Genomic DNA, 7,926 nt, shown 5'->3' on the forward strand with positions numbered 1-7,926 from the left:
GTGAAAGCCTTTGAATTGAAATGTGCATTATTTAACAGCCCTGTATGTAACAACATACAGTTGGGATCCTGGTGATTTAATTTGGGGAGATTGGATTTAAAATATCAACTGTAATCTGCACTCCGATTTTAAGCTTCATTCTCTTAAAAAAAATCAGTATTTAGAATTTTTTAAAAAATCGCTGACCTTTGTATTTCAGCCTCTTGCTTTTATATCATTTGATTATACTTCACAGGTTTCTAAAAGGGTCCTTGTGGCAGTTCCCTCCACAGACATTTGCTATCATGAGCAGTGAATACAAAGTGCAATTTGAAGACCTCTTACCCCTCTCTCAGTGAATTATACAATATTGGAATTTGGAGAACTCTTATTCTGTTGTGGATGTCAAGTCAAAAGCCTCCATTTCCAAATTAACCACCAAGCAAATGGTATGGGCCCAGTACCACTTGGCGATTTTTTTTGGTCTCATTCATCGAGCACACACTGCTTTGGATAGCTAGTAAATTCTTAGGTTTTAGGGCGTGCACACACGAAGTAGTCCGAAGTTACAGAGGAGGGTATTCACACGTGGTGGACAGACAAGTCAGTGAACAACTGAGGTGGAGCATTTGGGCAGCAAGGGAAACCCCGAAGAGGCACTGGTGGCAAAACGGACCTCTGAGGAATGGTTGGGAATGAATGCATGGTCAGTGCTTTCCTACTCCCTTTAAACATTCACCATTTCTTTGAAATTTTTTTCTAAACCCTTTTCTTTCCTCTTAGACTCAGTTTTGTGTGTGTGTGTGTGTGTGTATAAAATAGCTACTAAGGATGACTCCTTTTCACTATCCTCACTTTAATCGACTTTCTTCATCTCCTTCACCATCGTGAGAGTCCTGCTAGGACAAAGCCTTCCTTTTTGTCCAAGGCAAGCTATACCCACCCAGGTCCTCCCCCAAACTACCTTCCAGCCCAGTCCTCTTCCTCCTGGGTTCTGTGCCCCCCCACCTCCAGTGCGCATGCGTGTATGCAGCCCAGGCTCCCATGTTCCCACCCCAAGATGCTCATCTTGTCCCCGCTTTTGAACACTTCAGGAGGCCACCTCCACCTCTCTGTCACCTTCCCCAATAATACACAGTCTCTTTCATATTTTTTAAAGCTCAGCCCGTGAGCTTCATACTGTTGCTGATTTTGACTAAGGAAAGCAGGAACTGTCACTCTTTTCCTCTGAGGCCCCTCTTCCTTCTGTGTTGCCGGCTTGCTTTCTGCAGCTCCACAGTTTAAATGTGGCAACCATTCCTGCCTTCCTCTCCCAATGGCTCTTCCTTCCTCAGTTTGACTTCTGCCTTCACACTGGCCCTAAAATTGCTCAGATGAAAGTTATCCCAGCCTTTAAATTGACTGTACAGGCTATTTCCAGTTACCATCTTACCTGATGTTCCCATGGCCTTGATCTCTACTGATTCTCTCTTGAAGTACTGTACTCAGACTTGACTTACCTAACACCTGACTGTTCTCTAACTTACTTAGTAGCTCTTCCTCAGTGTCTAAGAGAAATTCTCCTGCAGACTCTGCTTTTGTCCAACTGATTAGATCCAGCAGCGAGCTCTCCACAAATATTATTTCTTGCAGATCTGAAATCAAACCCAGGGCCTCACACACACTAGACCAGTATTCTAATATTGAGCTACATCCTCAGTCATTAAAAAAAATCAAATTTAAATACAAAATTCAAGTAGACTAAAAGAAAAATAATGAAAAAAGTTTCCAATGGGATCATTAACTAAATGATTAATAATATCAAGCAATTGATATTAGCACAAGGACTATTAACAGGGATTTAATACATTTTAATAAGGGACCAATTTGTGAGATAAAATCCTATAAAACACATGTCTAATAACAGAAATTTAATATGTGAATAATGAAAAACAAAAGAAAAGAAATAGATGAAGCCACAATTACAGTTGGAGATTGTGACATTTCTTTGAGGGGGGTTGAAGCAGGTCGCTGTGTAGTTCAAGCTGGCCTTGAATTCACTATGTAGCCCCAGCTAGCCTTGAACTCACTGCAATCCTCCTGCCTCAGCCTCTTGAGTGCTGGGGTTATAGGTGCATACTACCAAACTCAGTTAATGCTCATGACTTTCTTAGGGTGCTGTTTATCATGGAAAGTCCCTCATTTTTCTATCAATTTCAAAAGATAGCTTTGCATTATATATTAGTCTGGGTTGGAAGCTCTTTCTTTTGAAGCTTGAAACACTTCACTCCAAGCTCTTCTGGGCTTTAATTTGTGCTTTGAAAAGTTGGCTGTAATCTTAATGAGTTTATCTTTATAAGTGTTTTGGTGCTTTTCTTTAACAGCTTTTATGATTCTGTTCTTCTGTTGGATTTCTGGGATTCTGACTATGGAGAAGGTCTTTTCTTGTGGCTATATGGGATTCTATGTGCACCACTGACCTGTATGCTGAATTTTTTTTCTCCATACTTGGAAAGTTTTCTGCTATTATGTCTGTAAACATTTTTTTTAATGTCATCATGTCATCTGATTTTTCCCTAAGTCCATTTAATCTTAATTTTCTGTGTACCATTTGGCAGCTGTTGGATCCAGTTTCCATGTTCTCTTGCTATTTTTTGAGGTATCTCTGAATATTTGTCACCTGCATTAGCCCTGTCTTCTAATTTTGATACTCTGTCCTCGCACTGGTCACTTCTGTTGCCCATACTTTCAGTAGAGATGTTCATCTCCTGGATTTCTGTTTGGTATATTTTCATAAACTCTAGATCTAAATTGGTCATTTATGGCCATACTACCAAAGTTGCTATACAGATTAAATGCAATGCCAACTGAAATTCCAACACTATATTTCACAGAACTAAAAAGAAGAATCCAAAAATTCATTTGGATCCATAAGAGACCTAGAATAGCAAAAGCCATCCTAGGCAACAAACACATGGCAGCGGGTATAACAATTCCCAATTTGAAACTATGCTACAAAGCCACTGTGATAAAAACAGAATGGTACTGGCAAAGAAACAGACCTCAGGATCAGTGGAACAGACTGGAAGACACAAAAACAATTTCAGAAGTACTCACTACCTCATCTTTGACAAAGGAGCTGACCATCCCCACTGGAGGAAAGATAGCCTCTTTAATAAATGATGTTGGAAAAACTGGATCTCAACTTGCCAAAGATTAAAAGTAGACCCTTATCTCTCACCATGCACTAAATTAAAATACAAGTGGATTAAAGATCTACATGTTAAAGCAGAAACACTAAACTTGCTGGAAGATAAGCTAGGCAGAACTCTGGAAGACATCGGCATAGGAAAAGACTTTATGAACAAATCCTCAGTAGCACAGGAACTAGCAGAAAGAATCAACAACTGGGATCGCATCTTATTAAAAAGCTTCTGCACTGCAAAAGAAACCATCAACAGAACTAAGAGACAACCTGCAATGTGGGAAAAAATTTTTACCAGCTGCTCCTCACACAAAGGGCTATTATCTAGAATATATAAAGAACTCAAAACAATCAGCCCCCCAAATATAAAGACCCAATTAAAAAATGGGCATCTGAAATGAACAGACATTTCACAGACAAAGAAGTAAAAGCAGCAAGTAAATATATGAAAAATGTTCCATATCACTGGTCATTTGAGAGATGCAGATGAAAACAACACTGAGAATCCACCTCACCCCACAAAGAATGGCTGCTATCAAGAAATCACACAGTAACAAATGTTGGCGGGGTTGTGGGGAGAAAGGAACCCTTCTCCACTGTTGGTGGGAGTGCAGACTGGTGCAACCACTATGGAAATCAATAGGGAGATACCTCAAAGAGCTTGGACTGGAGGTTCCATTTGACCCAGCCATCCCTCTGCTGGGTATCTTTTCAAAAGAATTAAAAGAACATATCACAGTGATATATGTGCACCTATGTTTATAGCAGCACAGTTTATAATAGCTAAAACATGGAAACAGCCCATTTGCCCATCCGTTGGAAACTGGATAAAGAAGATGTGGTTTTTCTATAAGATGGAATACTTCTTGACCATAATGAATGAGAAATTAGAGTCATTCATAGGAAAATGGATACATTTTGAGGATATACTCCTAAGCGCAGTAAACAAGTCACACATGTGTAAATACCAAGTAGTTTCTCTGGTGTGAAAAACTATAATAGTACACAAGATCCTACTGAGATAATTAACAATGTGAAATAGGAAGATAAGGGCTAAAGGTGTAGGGAAAGTGGGAAGGGTAGGGGAAAGGGAATAAGGGAAAAGAAAAAATATGAGAAAATGAAAAAATGGAAATAAAGTGTAAATGGGGAAGGTAAGAGGGGGTGAAGGGAGGGCAGGGACAAGGGGAAAAAATGAGAACCAAGACCTGTCATGTAAAGGTACAAGATCCCAGTAATGAATGTAACTGTACTATATACTTAGAATGTACTAATAAACTCAATAAAAAGAAAAAAATGGTCATTTATGTTTTTGTATTGTTTTGTTTAGCTCAGCAAACTTTTTTTTTCTTTTCTTTATTGAGTTTATTGGTACAATCTAGGTATACAGTATAATTACATTCATCATTGGGATTCTGTACCTTTATATAATAGGTCTTCTCATTTTTCCCCTGGTCCCTGCCCTCCCTTCACCCCCTTCTCCCCTCCCCATTTAAAAACACTTTATTTCCATTTTTTCAGTTTCTCATATTTTTTTCTTCTCCCTTATTACCTTTCCCCCACCCTTCCCACTTTCCCTACACCTTTAGCCCTTTACTTCCTATTTCACATTATTATCTATCTCATTAGGATCCTGTGTACTATTATAGTTTTTCACACCAAAGAAACTATTCGGTATTTCAGTTAAACAAATCTCTGTATGAACATTAAAAATAGGGATTCCTAAAATAAAACTAAAAAGGAAAGTAAAAGAGAAAAGGCAATTATGTAGGATTAAAATAATCCTTAATTCTGGATATGAAAATGGTCCCTGAATATATTTAAATTGCTTCTCACTCTTATAGACTTATCTTATTCTTTTCTTCATTATTTAGAGAATACTTTATTAGTTTCTGTCATCAAACCCACATAGAGAGGGGGTCTCTTCAGCTGCCTGCCTGCCTGAGATCACCCGGCGGGTGCGCGACCTCCTGGACTGCGCACCAACAGACCCAGTAGGGAAGGTAGCCACACGGGTGCCCTTGAAACACCCCCACGACCTCCCCCCCCCGTTCTCAAATCTCCTGATTGGGCCAGTCCTTAGACCAACTCTGCAGAGGCATAGGTTCTCATGAAGGGTAGTTTTCTGAGCTCCCAACTTTGAACATCTTTAAAGAAAGGGCAGGGAAACCTGTAATAGAACTGAGTGGAGTTCAATCCTGAGGGTAGGGAAACTCAAGTTAGGCCTTGTAGACTGTGTTCAGTCTCAGTCGTGGGGAACTGCCATTGGTTAGCTGAGACCAGGGGATTCGGTTCTGCATATGGCTGTACATGTGGTATAATATGAGAACAGAGACAGTCTGAAAGAGGCCCTTCAAATTCTTTTTTTTTTCTCTCTCTCTCTCTTTTCTTTTCCTCATTCCACCCTAAAATTTCTTCCTTTTTTCTGTCCTCTCTCCAACTCAGTCTCTTGCTCCACCATAGTGTCCCTCATCTCCCTTTTTATTCCAGCTCCTGAATAACTCAGACTTCTTCTTTTATTATTTTTTTGTTTTTAGGAGGGGTTTCTCTTTATGTTCTTTTCTCCAGTCATTTTACCTCACTCATGGCTCTGTACCTTCAAGGGAAGGCAAGCGCCTGTTACTGTTAAGGGGATATATTCCTGTCCTTATTCCTGCACTCTCTCTGTCGCCCCTGAAGCTAATAGCTTTGTAAAGATAGTAAGGTAATTCTACAACCTCTGGATTCACTTCAAACCTGCTCTAATTCTTTCACTTATCTAATTCTCTCATTCTAAGTCTAACCCCCCATCCTAAATGGTAAAGATGCTATATTGAAAAGCATATTCACTGCAAACATACTATGGGCTACTTCTTGAAATTGATTTAATTCACATGAGTTAAAGGTGATACATTAATGACTGCCACAAGTGGTCAGTTTGCAAGCTGTTCCTGATCCTACTGGGCTGCTGAATGCATCAATTGGGATAAAGGGTTGTGATTGATTTAAAGAGTTGTTTTCTCTGATATTATGAAAATGAGGATGTCTATGAGTCATTAGAAGCTCAAAAGCTAAAACGCAACTATATTAGGAAGATTTAAGTAATATCCAGAAATTAAAGAAGGACAACCCAACAATAAAAATAAAAATGAGAAAACACTTAAGTAAGACACAAAAACAGATTTCCAGTTCACCAATGGCAAATAGTAGGACAAATGAGGATGAAAAGTCTGATAGTGAACCAACAGGACACCCTGGACCCATAGCACAGGAGGTAACAAAACAGATCAAGCAAGCTCTAGAAAAATTCAAATCAGAAATAATTTCCCAGTTAACCAGAGAGATGATGGACAAAATGGAAGTCATGATTCGAGACTCTAGAGCAGAAACTGACAAAAAAAATAGATGAGCTCAAGACTATGATAGAAGCCATGAAGACTCAGCATAAGAAAGAAATGGAAACAATGAATGCCCAACAGAGGAAAGAAATGGAATCCATAAAACAGATTCAAACAGATATCCAGGAGATTAAAAACTCTATTGAAAGTGAACACAGCAGAATAAAAGATTGCAAAGATAGAATTTCAGATATAGAAGATAGGATACCAGTCAGTGATTGTGAAAAAAGAGGTCTCTTAAAAACAGTAAGGGATCATGAGAAATCAATCCAACAACTCCTAGATGATACAAAGGAAAATAACATAAGACTGATAGGAATACATGAAAAAACAGGAGAAAACGCAAATGACATAAAAAAGTTATTCACAGAATTAATGACAGAAAACTTCCCAAACAGAAGGGAAGAATTAGACATACAGATAAGTGAGGCATATACAACTCCAACTAGCCATGATAAAAAAAAAAAATCTACACCTAGACATATAATAATCAAGATTCCAGAAATCCAACAGAAAAGCAAAATACTACAACCATGATCAAAAAAAATCTACACCTAGACATATAATAATCAAGATTCCAGAAATCCAACAGAAAAGCAAAATACTACAAGCAGTAAGAGAAAAGAAAAAACAAATCACATGCAAAGGAAAGCCCATTAGAATCACAGCACACTTTTCAACACAAACCCTTAGGTCAAGGAGAGCCTGGAGTGAGGTATTCCAAGTCCTAAAAGAAAAGAACCTCCAACCTAGACTAATGTATCCTGCAAAACTCTCTTTCAAAATAGATGGGGAAATAAGATACTTCGACAACAAAGAGCACCTGAGAAATTTCATGAACACCAAACCAGCACTGCAAGGAATTCTAAACAATATCCTAGAAAAGGACAATGAAGTTCACAATAGCATGAGGCCCAACAGTCCAAATCAAATAGGCAAGGTAAGAAACTAAAAGGAGATGGGAGAAAAAGTAAAAAGAATCAACAAAAGAACAATAACATGACAAGAATAAGTCAAAATATATCAGTTATAACCATCAATGTTAATGGCCTCAATTCACCAATCAAGAGAAACAGATTGGCAGAATGGATTAAGAAGCAAAATCAACAATATGTTGTATACAAGAAACACAGCTAGTGCAAAAGGAAGCCCATACACTGAAGGTGAAAGGATGGAAAACAATTCTCCATGCGTCAGGAGCCCAGAAAAAAGCAGGGGTAGCAATCTTATTCTCAGATAAAGTAAATTTCAAACCAAAACTCATTAAGAGAGACAAAGAAGGACACTACATCCTTGTAAAGGGAACAATTCAAGAGGAAGAGTTGACAATCATAAACATATATGCACCAAATACAAATGCCCCCAACTATATAAAACAAATATTAA

Source organism: Fukomys damarensis, unplaced genomic scaffold (assembly GCF_012274545.1).
Source record: "Fukomys damarensis isolate Sample0158 unplaced genomic scaffold, DMR_v1.0_HiC HiC_scaffold_14, whole genome shotgun sequence".
Classification (NCBI taxonomy): domain Eukaryota; kingdom Metazoa; phylum Chordata; class Mammalia; order Rodentia; family Bathyergidae; genus Fukomys; species Fukomys damarensis.